A 15,150-nucleotide genomic window follows, 5' to 3' on the forward strand; every position below is an offset into this window, starting at 1 on the left:
GCGGCAGCTGCATGGACGGATGTTTGTGCCCACTTGAACGTGTTCATGACTCATACTGCACCCACAAACATGAGAGTGGAGTTCAGCCATGGGAATGTTTAAACAGAAACAAATATTATTTCTCAGATGAGATAGGGATGAAGAGTCTGGTATGGGAGGTTGTTGATCCCCTTTGCAGAACATAATGAAGGTCACAAGCACAGAAACAGCAGTATAAACAACAAATGTGTACATTTGGCTCCAAATGAGGTTGAGATAAGAGTTTTTTTGGTACAACAGGCCTCCAACAACCACCTGAAATGTCTGAGCATCAGATATCTCTCCCCTGCAATGGTAAATCTTGCAGCACCAGGTATTATAGATATAAGAGGTCCATTACAAGTAGTTCAGAAAATACCTCTCTGTAGGAAACATTTCAGTGGCACCTTTTATTAAGTGAGATCCAGGAGGAGTTAGGAACAATAGATACTTGCCCTTGATTAAGAAGTTATGTGAGCCAAGAGCCATGAAACTCCTGATTCTCAGTGCTGGAGGCTCTGGAGGGGTTGCTTCACTTTGCTTCTCCCACTGCTTCCCACTTTTTCCCATTCCTTTACAATTCTTCCAGAGCCCTCCCTGGCCAACCTGCGACTATCTTGCTTTACTGATCTTAACTGTTGATCTTTAATTAAGGCATGGCCTGTTTTGGTCATTAATTTAATGTATCAGGCAGGGAATTAAATCTCATAAAAGCTCCATCCTAGCTCTGGTAGATCACACTGAACCTCAGGGAAAGTGGGTGCTCTGTGGGAACGCCCATGGGAACCAAATTTCTCTGGAACCTGACCCAGTGCCACACTGTGGGTTTCCCACGTCCCTCCTCAGGGAAGGTTTTCCTAGAGCTGGAGACCAGCTAGTTTGGTCAATTTGTGATTATTGAAGTTGGAGGTTTGTTGGGTGCTGGCCAAAAGCTGATTGAATAAGAACTGCCTCAGAGGGTTGTGGGGCAGACCCAAAGCTGAATGTAATTATCAGCTTCATTCTAAATTAATATTTTGTTAGGGAGTGGGATAGACTTTGCTTTCCCCCACCCTCCCTCACAGCACACCCCACTGATCTGGGTTTGTTGAGCCTTGCAGGGTGCTCCAGGTTATACTGCCTGTGTCTGAGGTTGTTAAAACCTGTGAAAGTTGGGACTGTTTAAAATCAGAGTGAAAAAAAAAAAAAAGGGAGGAAAATAGCTGGGAATGGGTGAACGTCATATAAATAGCAGTAAAACTGTTAAATCTATTTGCATTTCACACCCAATAATTTTCAACTCCACCTTGAGAGCGCTGCTTGAAAGTCAGCACTTTTAATTGTCCAGTAAATTTCCTTTCAGGCAGCTGCTGCACAAACTGCCTCTGCCTGCAGTGAGGAAAAGCAGAGAACTGATTTATCTGAGGATGGAGACAAACATGGCCATTCGTGTGTCATGAGTTCCCCCTCTGTTTCACTTAATTCAGTGCCTGAGGGCACTTGGTTGTGGCTCTGCAATTTGTCCTCAGGCACCCGCAGCACCAACCCGGAGATGTCCCTTGGCCCCCAGAGCCTGGAAGAGCCCTGGAAGGTCTGCAGCCCACCCACACCCCCATGGGCTCACTGTGCCCTGCTGCACCCGTAAATCACCCTCTGCCAGACAGGCAATATGTGGGATTTGGAACAAGCAGCTGTAAAATCATGGCTTATAACTCAATTAGAGCTCAGGGTAATCAGCTGAGTTGTGTCACGTCCATTTAGTTCGACATTGGTTTCTTGGAGGTCCAAGAACATGGCCAAAGGGGAATTGAGCTGCTTATTTTGTTTGGGTGTTTGTTGGTTGGGATTTTGGGGATTTTTTTGTTTTTTTTTTTTTTTTTTTTTTTTTTGTTTTGGTTTTTTTTTCTTTTTGTGATTTTTTTTTAGACTCTTTTATTTAAAAGAAAAAAATCTAAATTCTGACCATACCTTTATATGGGATTATTTCAACAGTTGTGGAATTGTTCAATGTTCTTGGAAATGGACACAGAAAGGACCAGACTTGTTTGATTTGTAAAACAGTTTCAAAGAAAGCTTTCTTCCCTGGTGTTTCTATGTCCCATCCGGGAGCCTTTATTTGTATCTCTTCATTTTTGAAATGTTCATTTCTTCCTCTTTCGCTTCCCCTTCCTTTCTCATTGTCTTGCCTGTCTCTGCCATTGCTGCCTTTCCTCTGTCCCTGCTGGGGCAGACACTGCACTGCCAAGCAGCCCAAGTGCAAGGGGCTTTCCCAAGGTCTCCAGAGCCACTCATGATGAGCACTAATAACTGGATTGTCCAGCAAGGTAAAATCAGGTCTGATCAGTAAAAGGAAGTCTGATCACATGTGGAAAACCACTTTTTAGCTATTTCGGTGGTAGAGGTTTCATCTGAAAACCATGAACCTCAGCAAGCTTGCTTTCTCCAGAATCTGGGGTTGTGTTTAGGCTTCTGTGTCATTTTCTCAAACTTTGAAGAAATCCAGATGAATGAATGCAGCAGTAGCTTTATTTCAGCTGTGGGATATGTTTCCTTGGTGCCAAGCCTTTGCTCACCAAATCAGATGGGAAGGCAGGCAGTCCATCCAACAGGGCTGAGGACGCTGCTTGTGCTCCCATCCAGCTGCTCCACCCTCATCGCTTCTCACCCAGCACCCAACCCAGCCACAGCTACTGGTTTTATTCCAAGCTGTTGTACCTTTGGGTGAATGTGGGAGAAGGTAAAGAGCAGAGAAAAAATATCTTGCATGGTCTCCTCTGGCACTTTTCCCTGCTGCTGAAGGGAAGAGCTTGCTCCCATGAGCACGCACATACCTGCACACACCTGGGAGAGGCCACGGGGCTCTGAGCAGCTTTGGCGGCAGCTTGTTTGCAATCTGAGCATCTGACCCATCTCTGCCCTGCAGTCACAGCTGCAACAGCAAAATATGTGTGTGTGCACAGGGTGGTAATGCTGGCAAGCAATTCTTTTATGTATATATATCTGCTTAATAATTACTTATTCCTCTTAAAAGGTCCTGTGTGATCACAAATAGATTTATTTACGAGTTATTGTTTAGATAAGTACAGTAAAGTAACCACCAACCTCATCTATTGATGCCTGTGCTTTATCATGCATTTAATGGTCTTATTTCTCCATAATGAATGAGTTGTCCAGTGGGAAATAAATTGAAATGCCAGTCTGGGGATCAATCAGTGCACACACACAGCCTCTGTAATGGGATGTTCATGTTCTGTAGTGAAGGTATTTTTCTGGACTGTCTTAGCTGCTCTTCAATGCCACAGATTTTGGCTTTGTTAAGGTACAGGTATAGAAGATTTTTTTTTTTTTTTTTTTAAGCAGAGCTGAAAAAGTTTCATAGAAATGTGCGTGGATCTGGATTATAAAGATACAGTGTCCCATTGCCTTGTGTTTGTGAGATAATACCTTCAGGGAAAAACAACTGAAATGCTTTGCTGAAGAAGAGCCTTGTCTGCCTTCAAATGGGTCCTGTTTGAGGCAGTGCTGATGTCTGTGGAGCCACTGAAATGCTCCTTGTACTTTAAACCAACTCCCTGTCCTTTCAACCCATCAGTGACCAAATGTCTACAGGACCAGACAACATTTCTAGAATAGAAATGAAACCAGAATTAGAGGATGGGACTTCAAGATCTGTTGGATGGGCAGCAGATGAGAACCTGCTGCAGTCTGGAGGGAATCCCTCATCTCTGAGTGAGAGCCTACACTGCATTTATTTCCAGGCTGCCCTGTAGCCTTGGAAGTTTGTTTGAATTGATGAGTGCCTTCAGTGACTTGTTTTAGGGGTCTAGCAGGAGCTAAAGGATTTCAGTATCAACTCCCTGTGAGGGTGGGCAGCCCTGGCACAGGTGCCCAGAGCAGCTGGGGCTGCCCCTGGATCCCTCAAGTGCCCCAGGCCAGGCTGGATGGGGCTGGGAGCCCCTGGGACAGTGGAAAGTGTTCCTGCCATGGAGGGGGGTGGACTCTGAGGTCCCTCCCAACCCAAACCATTCTGTGATTCTGTGATCAACAGACCAGAGGGAAATCCAGTATGACTTTGGATGCTTTTGCCTTCTGTGGGGTGGGGACTGGTCCTTGGAATAGGTTCATCTCATGGAACTAATATGAGCTTTCCTGGGCTTCCTCTGGAGTCAATCAAGGCAGATGAGCAAAAGGAGAGGGCGATTAATCTCTCCATATTACCCTAAATCCTTTCCACTGCCATGGGGGAGCTGCCAGCCCTCACTCAGGGCTGTCCTTGCAGCTGGTGAGGAGCACGGAGGTGTCAGCTGTGCATGTGATCTTAATACAAGGAGGGAAGGAATATGTTAAAAGTTAATTTGCCATAAAATATGTCCATGTCCTTTTTAGCTTTTACAAGGGGTTTTTAAGCGGGTGGGTTGAAGTGGCTGCGGCAATAACAGGTCTGTCGTAGGTGATAGATTTCCTTCACTGATGGGAAAACGATGTGAATCAGCCTTGTCTGGCAGCGTGATCACCTCGCTGCAGTGGGAGAGTTCAGCAAGGCCACGGCTGATTAGAGGGAGGCTGTGGCTGATTCCACTCCCCAGCTTTGTCACCCAGCCCACAGGGCTTGGAGGAGATATCAGGGGCTGTGGGAATGAAAGGAGCTGTCCCAGCAGTGGGAGAGTCTCCTTCCAGGGCTGAGGGAATGCCCTGGGGCAGAGATGGAGCGTGGGCAGCGTGGCTGGGGAAGGGAGGGTGGCAGGAGGATGAATGGGAAGAGCTCTTCTTGCAGCTTCAATTTTATTGATCTGCTCATTGACAATGGGATGAACCTTAAGTGAATTTCAGGTGTCAGTGCCAAGGCAGCTTATTTCTGTCACAAATGGCATGTCAGGCAATCTGAGAACTCAGCTGTTCAGTGGGATGGAGAGGAGGACATGCTGCTTCTCGGGAACCTGTGCTTTGCAGGTGCAAGAGAGTTATTTTCATCTTGGGCCAGGGGTTCAGAGGAAGCTCAGTGCTTCTCCAAACTAGAGAACTCTCAGTGAAACACTCTAAAAATTCAGAGGTGCCCTCATTTTCTGACAAATAACTGCAGCCTCTCCCAAGGTTGTGCATCAACCTCTCCTTCCCTTGGACCCAGGCCCTGTCTCATGCAGCTTTCCTCACTTCTTTCCATTGTCAATATTTATCATTTTCATTGTAATTTTCCTTGACTCTGGGGAGTTATTTTCAAATACTACAAAATTATGATGCTTTTATTTTTGTTTGAAAAAAAATGCAGGCTTCCTTTTCTCTTGAAAAAGAGCTGTACATTTCTTCTAAAAACAGGGGTTTTTTTGCCAACATACTTCTCTGCATATTAGAACACGCTGGTCCCATAGTACTAAATTGTATTTCTGCAGGCAGGAGCCTGAAGGTTCTCTTTAAAAATTGTGACTCCTAAATGGAGGTGAGTCCTGTCTGGCTAGGAGGTCTTCAAGTCCTCCAGGTCCTCATGCAGGTTTGGATCACCGGGTAATGGTGAGTATCTCAGAGTATCTTGGAATAGGGTCAAACTTAAGGTTGTCCAGTGAAAGCCTTAAAGATCTGCACTCCCTGTGCCTACAAAACACAAATCGTCTTTCACTATGTTTCAAATTCATGTTTTTCGGCTCTTTAATTTTAGGCTTTATTTGTGGAAGGGTGGAAAGTTTGGGAAGTGGACAATGCAACACGTTATTGTATCTAACTCTGTGCTACATAATATTTTTGCTGATTTGGGGTGTCTTAAAACAAATTTGTGTAGTTCATAACCAGCACCCAGCTAGGGATGTGATCTCAAGCTGTGGGACCTTTTCTGCCTCTCCCACTAAATTCTCACCAGTATCCTGCTAGAATATTTATTGCCCTTCCTCTGGAGATCGAGCCTTGTTGGTCAAAAGATAAGGAGCTGGAGTAAGCAGCTGGGTAGTTCCAGGATCCCAGTGGATTTGGATCCCTGGGCAGCGCTGCCTGCTGACTGCGTGGAGGCCACTGAAGTCTTTCATGGTGTTTCGCTGTTCACTCAAAAACATGTACAGGTCGTTGGCATTCCAGATCTTATGTTTAATCTCTTTTCCTGTTGCAATCCTTCCTAAGGGCCTTTGCTGTGCAGTGTTTTGTCCTTCTTCTTAAGGTTTTTGGAAGACATGAGGGGCCTCTGATATTTCCGATGCTTTAAAAACATGCACTGGACCCTGCAGATTATAGCCTTAAAATTTCCTTCCTGGAGCAAATTTCTTCTCTTTGAGCATTCAGTGAATACTGAGGTTGCTTTTCTGGGGACTCAGGGAAATGTAGATATGTGCTCCAGATTAGATGCTGATACAATGCAAACACACTACAGAGGAAATCCTGGCAGGGTCAGGTTCCCTCCTCAGATTGTATCTTTGCAGTGGGTTACTCAGTACAGTAACTCAATCTTATTTAAGAGTCCCCTTCAAACCAGGGTAATGCTGTTTCCCAAAGCATTAAAAAGCTGAAGCCAATTACATCTTTATTTCATTAAATAACCTGAACATTGCCCATATATTTCAGGGAATGGCATGACCTGATTTACAAACATATCGCCACATGTGCAGTGTCCATGAAAGCAATTTTATAAACATTCCTTTCCTGATTCCAGCTTTCTGCCCATTTGCAGCAGGGCTTGGTGGAAAGAACCTTGGGGTTCCTTTCCTGCAGGAAAGCCAAGAAGTCCTGGACATTCCTCTCCTGGATAATGGGTCTCTTTGGAGAGCTTTGAGACCAGCAGCCCAGGAGAGGCTGGAAGTGCAGCCTGGCTGGAGAATGTCTGCCAGTGAGGGGGAAACATCCCAGAAAGAGATCATTTCACAGCCAAATGTCCTTTGGGATATGGACAGGCAAAGTGCAGCAATCCCCACATTACTGTTGGGCAGGAGTAATGTGGAGGTGTGGGAAGGGGAGAGAGCAAGGACCTCCTCAAAATGAAGCTGTGATTCTTGGGCCATCCTGGATGGTGAGAGGGATTAACACTGTGATTTTAAGACAGGGGGTTTTTGGGAAAAAACAAACAAACAAACAAACAAACAAACAAAAACCACCCAGTATTATTAGAGTGAGGATAAAAGTCTGAGATGAGCTCATGCAAGTGTAGTAATTTTGCTGTTTTCCTTCAGTCTTCAGCTCCTGGAGTTTTGCCTTTAGGTGAAAGCACCGATTTTCGTGGTTGTACAGAATATGTTTTTATCACAATGGTGGAGACAGAGAGCATGTTCAGGGTAGGGCCAGCTGGTACCACCATCCATGCTAAAGCCTGTTGTCACCACAATCCATCCTAAGCCTGAAGCAAGTTAAACAAGCCAATAACTTATATACTTGATCAAACTCCCTGCTTAGGAGTTTTTACAGCCTTTTTTACAGGAAGAGTCTGATCACTTTGTGCTCTCAGTATTGGTCCCACTTCCCTAAACTCTGTGAGTTTCAGATTTGGTGCTTGTGCTGTGGTGGGATTTGGGCAGACACCCAACACACCCCTTGCCTTGCCATGGGACAGGGTGCTGGTGAGGTGCATCTGTCTTCCCTCTCCTCATGGCAAGGATCCAGGTGCTGGGAGCTGGGATTGCTCCAAAGGTACCCTCAGTGTTGTAGTCATTAGTAGTAAAATCTACCCCTTGCTAGAAGCAAAACCAAATGTAATAAAATAAACATTATTCCCCTTCTTCCTCCCAAGCATTTTCCTACAAAAAAGTCATCACCTTTAAAAAAGAAATTAAAAAATCAAATCATCCGTCCTCTCCAAATAAAGCTGAGTGTGACAAAACCATTCCATTTTTTTTTAATCTACAAGAAAAACGCCCTTACTCGGCCTACCAGCTCAGCCTCCTATCCATGACAGCCCTTTCCTCTCCCAAACATGCAACAGATTTCAATTTAGCTTTGAGCAAGGGAAGCTCAACTGGGTTATTAAATTTCACACACTAATTGACACGCCTGCTGTAAAATATAACTTGCACAAACACAATTTATACTAATGACACAGGGAGGGGAAGCTTTCTGCTTCCAGTGCCCCTCTCCTTCCCCTCTCCCGCTGCTCCCATGGGAACTCAGCTTAATTGCCCCTCCAGCGCAGGGAGGTGAGTAGGGCTGGGAGGTTAAAGAGAAATAAATACTGAAATGCTGATGGGATGTTTCCTGTTTCAGTAGTGAGGGCTGTGCATGTTTCAGAGCTCGCTCCCCTTCCCAAGGCCTCCCCCAGGCTTTGACTTCTTCATCTGCAATGGCAACAGAACAACTGCAGCCGACAGCCCTGGCACGAGTTCACCAAGGATGTGTTACAGGAGGCTTCTGCAGGCTGCTGGAGATCTTCATTCCCTGGGACACTCAGGCTGGCAGCTGCCCGTCACCCTGTGGATGCTCATCCTCCACCTCCTGCTGCTGCCGGGGAAAACCCTGCAGCACAAAAGTCACACCTGGGGCTCTTTGCTGCTCCACTGCAGAGCTTTGGACACAAAGCCCACAGCAGGTTTTTTGTCCACTTTCCCTCCTGGTCAGCAGACTGGACAGAGGTAAAGTGACAAAGGCTGGTGTGCTCTCTTCAGGTGGGTGATGACCCCAAAGAATGGGGCAGATGCTGACAAATTTCCCAGGAACATCTCAGTCGCTTCCACAAAATTTCTTTTCCCAAAAACAATAAAGCACAGCCACTTTTCTTCTGGAAGATGTTTCTAAATAGTTGATGACAAAATTTTAGCAGTGCTTAGCAGTTTAGCCAATTCTGTTAGTTAATTACTTTCTCCAACAATTTAAAACAGATCCTCTTCGTTAAGGAACAGAGAAATAATTTTTAAATTTCCTTCTTTCTAAATGTGCACATGTTCTTCCATTTTAAATTCCACTCCCCAAGCCCGGATTCTGCTGGACAACAAGGAATGGAGTTGGCATGCTTAGGAAGGGGATATAGTAAGGCCATTCTCCAGCAAGGCATGGGGCTGCAGAGCTGGTACTGGAGAGCTGTTGGAGATGCACCTTCGTGCTGTAGTATGAGAGCTTCGCCTAAGTCATAGAATCCTCCTGAAGCAAAAATCAAGTGACTTGTGGAGCCATGGTCTAATTTTAGCTGTGCCTGAGTCACAATGCCAGAATTTAAAATTGGTTACAGAGGCAGTGACTAGGAAAAAATCTAGTCAGTTTAGCACGGTTCTCCTGCAGGTTTTATTCATGCAAAGACTTTTCTCAATAGTATAGAACCATGGAATCCCAGAATGGTTTGGGCTGGAAGGGACCTCAAAGTCCATCCAGTGCCCATCCAGGTGTGCCATGGCAGGGACACCTCCCACTGTCCCAGCTGCTCCCAGCCCTGCCCAGCCTGGCCTTGGGCACTTCCAGGATCCAGGGGCAGCCACAGCTGCTCTGGGCACCTGTGCCAGGGCCTGCCCAGCCTCACAGGGAACAATTTCTTCTATAGATCTAACCTAAATTTCCCCTCTCTTACTGTGAACCCTTTACTCCTTGCCCTGTCCTTACAGTCCCTGTCCAACTTCCTTGTGGGTGCTTTCAAATCCTGGAAGGTGCTCTGAGGTCTCCACACAGCGAATATCTACCAGGGAAGGTACAGGCATAACTCCATACCCTTCATGCCTCCTGATGTTTAAAGAAAAGAAACAGGAATTTATGGGGTATAACAAACCCAAAACTCTGGTGGCCACTGAGCGCCCAGTCTGGGTATGAACCTGTTTTCTGGAGGGAATGACAAATTGTTCTAGATTTCACCCCTTTTGCTCACCTTGGGAGAAAAGGAGGCTCAGCCTTTGCTGCTTTGACCCCTCATTAAAGCAGAGCATGGGTTTCATTACACTGATTGTTCAATTCTGTTATTAAGAAGACATAAATCTCTGCATTAGTCACTCTCAGCCTTCAGGTCACAACCTCTGGGAGAAGTCAGCAGTGATACCCAGCCCATGTCATGCCCCTCAACCCATTACCTGTGCCATTAGCTGGGGTTGCAGTGGTGAGCTGGGGGCAAGTTCTGGGGCTGGCTGTCCCCTTTACACCCATTTCCAGCTTTTCCCTGTGCATGACTCTGCTGGAGCCTTTTAGATTTTCCCAGTCATGACTGGGATCCTGGGAGTCTGCCACTGCAGACCTGAGCAGAGTCTGAGGGATGACTACACAGAATTAATTAGTCTGTCCACCTTCACCAAAACTGTACCTCCCACCCTCATGGCCACCCTGCCGCGTCCTAATAAAAAATGGGAATTCATATAAACACAGAGAGACAAGAGATACTTGCCACCAGCCTCTTTCTTCCTGCTGCTTTTCCTACCACCTTCCTTCTTCACTGTTGCTTTTTCCCTTTCTTCTGCTCTGAATTCAGCCTTGGAGCAAGTTATTTGAGGTTTCCTATAGATTTTGTCATCAGAGCAATCAGCAAGCAGCTACTGAGCTTCATGCACTGCTCCTATCTCCCCCTCCAGCAACAGGCTGAAGGATGCCCAGCTCCCTGCACAGCCCATCTCCCTCCAATCCCACCAGCTCATGCCCTGCTCGTTCCCTACACTGGTGTGTGCTTCCCAACCATATCTGCCATTCCCAGGTGGATGATGCACCCCAGACCTTAAGAGGGGAAATATTCAGGGCTAGAAGAGATGTCTTTGCTGCTGCATTGGCTGTGGATGTCCCTCAGCAGGTAGATCCAGCTGTGCTGTGTCACTGGCCAACCCCTCAGCCATCCCAGAGTGGATGCAGGACAGGGGCAGGGACAGGGACAGGGTGTGTGGCGTTATGGGTCACCGTGGGATTGGAGTCCCCCTCACTACGGCTGCTTCCACCTGGCACAAAGCCCTACCTTGCAACAAATCTGCTTTATCTTGGCACGTTTTTTGTCACCCAGTGGGGGAGGAAGGGCCGGGGGACCAGGTGGCATCCATCCAAAATGGGCAAGCATTTCATTTTTGTCTTTATGGGCACTTTGTCAAGCAGAACTGCAGGCGGTAACTCTACAAACAGTAATTAACCACAAGCTGTGGGCAGTGTTAAAGTGCTTGCCCCATAACTTGCTGGTACATAGGAAATCTGAGATGCTGCTAATAGGTTTTCAGCAGCTGAGTCCATTTCTGGACCAAACCTATTTGATATGGCATTCAGATAACACTGTTGATTATTCTCCTGAGCACTCTCTGGACCCTTCCTGTGTGAGTCTTGACTGCAAGTACAAACAAACAGAGGTGGCAGGGAGCTGGGGAAACCCACACCCCAGCCCGTCAGCAGGAGCTGCTGTTAACCAGAAATGCAGCTATGCAGCAGCATAATTAATTCCCTAAAATGCAAGGCAAGCTGACAGTCCTAATTAAGATGGGGACTGACAGTCTGGAGATCCCTGGACTGCCCACTCCATTTACTCAGGGCTTGTGAAATATGGAGAGATCATCCCTCCTGCCTTCCAGGTGGCCAGATGGGAGAGGACAGGGCTCCCCCAGATCAATAGCTCATCCCAGCCGTGCCCTGCAGCAGCTGCTCCAGGGAAGCAGAGGAAGGAGAGGCAGGCTGTGGTGGTTACAGCAATAACATCCTCTCTTCCCTGCTGCTTCTACAGGGAATTTTCCTTCTTCTTCCCCAGGGGTGAAACTTCGATTCATGGCCCAAAGCAAGAGCATCCAGCACCAAAAGGGTTGTTGAATGACCTCCCTCTAACTCTGGCTGCTCCAGTTACTCCTCTGAAGGACCATATGATTTGTTCCACAGTGATTTTGTCATACCTTGTAGCAGGGAGTACCACAGGGAAAATATTTCCTGGGAAATTGTTTGACTAGCAGTTCACTCTTCAAATTCAGACTCTTGGTCCTCTCTGTGCTGGGATGAGCTCTGGAGAGTTATACCAGGGTATGGAACATCTTGGCCAGCTGCCTCCCTGTCCACAGGCAGAGTTTGCTGGTGCCAAAGGTGGATCTGAACTGATGCCCTGCCCTTGCCCAAGTCTCTTGTGTCTCTCACCCTCGTGCCTGATTCTGTCCCACTAAAACTGCCCAGAGCATCCTGTCCAGGGGCTCACAACTGGCTCCTTTGGGCACGGGACCAATGCCAGGAAGGAGCTGCTTTGTGCTTCCTCTTGGCAGTCAGATATGTTGTCTGTGCTGGTCCCGTTTGATGCCTTCCTTTTAAATACTGTTGTTAAGGTGGTATTTTAAGGGATTACCCTGAGGAGCTGACAGACAGACAGGTCTGTCAGTCTGTCTGCTTAGCACTCTATCTTTTCTGCAAACACCCTTGCTCTCTAGCATGTGAGCCAAGGATTAAATGCACAGAAAGAAACAATTCACTGTGACTTGGCCTGCAAAGTCTTTTGAAAGTGAAGTTATGGCTGTTAAATGTTAACACCATATAATGCCTGTCTTTATGGTATCTTTGCAATAAAGTGATGACATGACTCTATTATGAGCTACTCACACAGAAGCTCCCAAACCTACAGTATTGTAATGGCATTTAATCTCATTTCCAAGCGCCTGAGATTCTCACACAGGCTTTGTGCTTGGCGCTTCTCTGGGATCGCTGGGCACCGACACCAAGGCAAAGAGATTTTACAGAGAAAGGATGAACTCCCCCACCACCCCCAGCGGGGTGAGGCTGGAAAAGCTCACACTTCCTCCGGACAGCCACAGCGCTGCTGCCACGCTACCTGTCCTTCTCCCAGCCTCAAGGACACTGCAAAGTTGCTTATCAGCCTGTAAATCAGCCTGGCGATAAAACGCTGGCATCCAGAGCAATAGCTTTTGTACTAATGTACTGCTTTGCAATTGCTGTGCAAATCCAACATATTAACGACACAAATTCATTACAATAAATGAAGACACCACTGGCTGGGGGCCAGAGGTAACTGAAGACCAAAAAAGAAAAAGAAAAAAAAAGTTGGTTTTGCTCCTGCCAGTTGGCAAGTTGGTATTGTGAAATTGGATGTGTTGGATATGGAGTGCTTTTGGTGAAGGACAAGAAACAACTGTTTAATAATAATAATAATAATAACAATAACAATAACAATGGTGTCAGGGATTTGGGGAATGAAAAGGGAGGTTGATTCCCATGTGATCAGTGAGAGGAGGTGATTTTCTAGGGAAATAAGGGAGGTAAATGTCTTCATCACTGGAGTGATGGATTACGTGAGCCAGCTCACAATTTTCAGGTAAGAAAAAGTGTTCGCTAATGTGAAGGACTCATTGCAACATGGAGAGGGGGACTTTGTCAATTAATTGATTTATCTATTGCTCCCTTTGTCTTTCTGCTTTTAGATCCATCTCTCACCATTACAGATGCAGCTATAATTCCATGTGCTGCCTTTTCTATTGGTGGCCTATTGATCTATGTACTGATAGTGGATACAGAAATAATTTGAAATCTCAGATACTTTACTGTAAGAGATTTGAAAATCTTTATGTTGAGTTTAGCAGAGGAGATGTGGTGCAGTACGTACCACATCAAAGACGAGAGGACTGCTTAATTTAGTAACAAGAGCAAATGCCTTCTAATTAAAATTAGAGCTATTCAAAAGAAAAATAAGGCATAAATGTTTGAGGATGAGGAAAATTAGCTATTGGAACAAGTGATCAAATGAACTGATGTATTCTGTTGTGTGCAAACAAAATCTTCATAACTCTGGAAGTGAAATTATAATCAGCTACATATTACTAGGCTAAAAGTTGAAATAACTTTAACTTTATATTCATGACCCTTGTTCTACCAGTGTCTTACCAGCTGATAAAACCCTTTGGATGTGAGCTCTGCAGTCATGAGCATGGACTGGTGACACCCAGGCTGCGAATCCTTCTATCATCAGCATCAGTCCCAGTCATTTATTGGAAACTGAGCAACAGTGTAGGAGAGATTGGTTTGGAAATTACTGTCTGCACGTAAAACCTGCCCTCCAGCACCTGCTGTGACATCAGCCAATGGCACTGCAGGATGATGGGAGCACAAAAAGGAATTTGTTCCTAAAGACTGCAGGCAGCCCTGCCAAACTCCATGGCTGTTTTTGTTAGGAAACACCTTTTTTACCACTCCCTGATTGCAGATTCCTTTTTTTTTCTTTTTTTTTTTTTTTTTTTTTTTTTTGCCAAGGGTACATAAGTAACACGTTCCACACCAGGGCAGATGTTGAGCTGTTTCCTGACACGGGTCTGCTGGGGCTCCTCCACTGGCTCCCAAGCCTCCATTCATTGTAGGAGACAGAAAGTTTCTGTTCAGACCAGCGAGGCAGTGGAAGGCTTTCCCCACATTAAATGCCAGTGTGCATTGATGCTCCAGAGGAGCTCCAGGGTTTGTTACAAATGCAGTGGCAAATTCAGCTATTTCAAATGCTGCTGATTAAAGCTCCCAGATAAAGACTGGTTTAGCTGCAGAGCGTGTGCTCGAGGAGTGCTGCACAGCTTTCTAAAGGCTGGAGAGCCCAGCCAGAGCTGCCAAGGGAACTGCTGTGCCAAGTGGAGCAGCGCAATGATATCAGTAACAGGAATTGTACCTGAGGGAAGCAAACACTCAGCCCATACAACTGCAAATCTGCTCCAGCCACTGTGCCCCTCTGCCTGTGCCTCCAAGGGGGCTTGGCTGTGGCTGAATGTACAAGTGGAGGCTTTCTTAGGCTCCTGTGTTTGAGTTTACCCTTCCCTCCTCCCGTGCCCCTCGGTTATTTAGAGAAGGGTTTCCTGGTTGTGCTGTGAATCATCTCATTCTGCTGCAGGCAGCGAGGCCCTGCCACGCTGGGAGCTGAGCCTCTGTCCATTCCAGGTGTTAGGAAATAAAGTGCTCATGCTCCTGGGGATGTGAGATCTGGGACGCTGCTCCTGGGCTGGGGACCAGGCTGAGCAGCTTCCTCTGCTGTGCTGAGTCTGCTCTGGCCTGGGATCAGGCCCTTGAGAGGGCAGTGCTGAGTGCTGGGTTAATTTAGTGAGGGAACCGCCTTTGCTGAACCCATCACTTTGGGGCCCCTCAGCAAACAGCACAGAGATCTGGGAGGATGCTGAGGTGTCAGCCAGCATCCAAACCTACAATGTGGGCTCAGGCCAAGGGTTCCTCACAGGAGTCAGGTCTGTGCTGACATTTCAGCTACATCTGGAGGATCTCAGCAAGCAAGAGGTGACTCAGCTTTGTTTGCAGCTCAGGAGGTGTTGTGGCTCCATCTACAACCCAATTTACAGGTATTTA

The sequence above is a fragment of the Taeniopygia guttata genome, chromosome 18 (assembly GCF_048771995.1).
Source record: "Taeniopygia guttata chromosome 18, bTaeGut7.mat, whole genome shotgun sequence".
NCBI lineage: Eukaryota > Metazoa > Chordata > Aves > Passeriformes > Estrildidae > Taeniopygia > Taeniopygia guttata.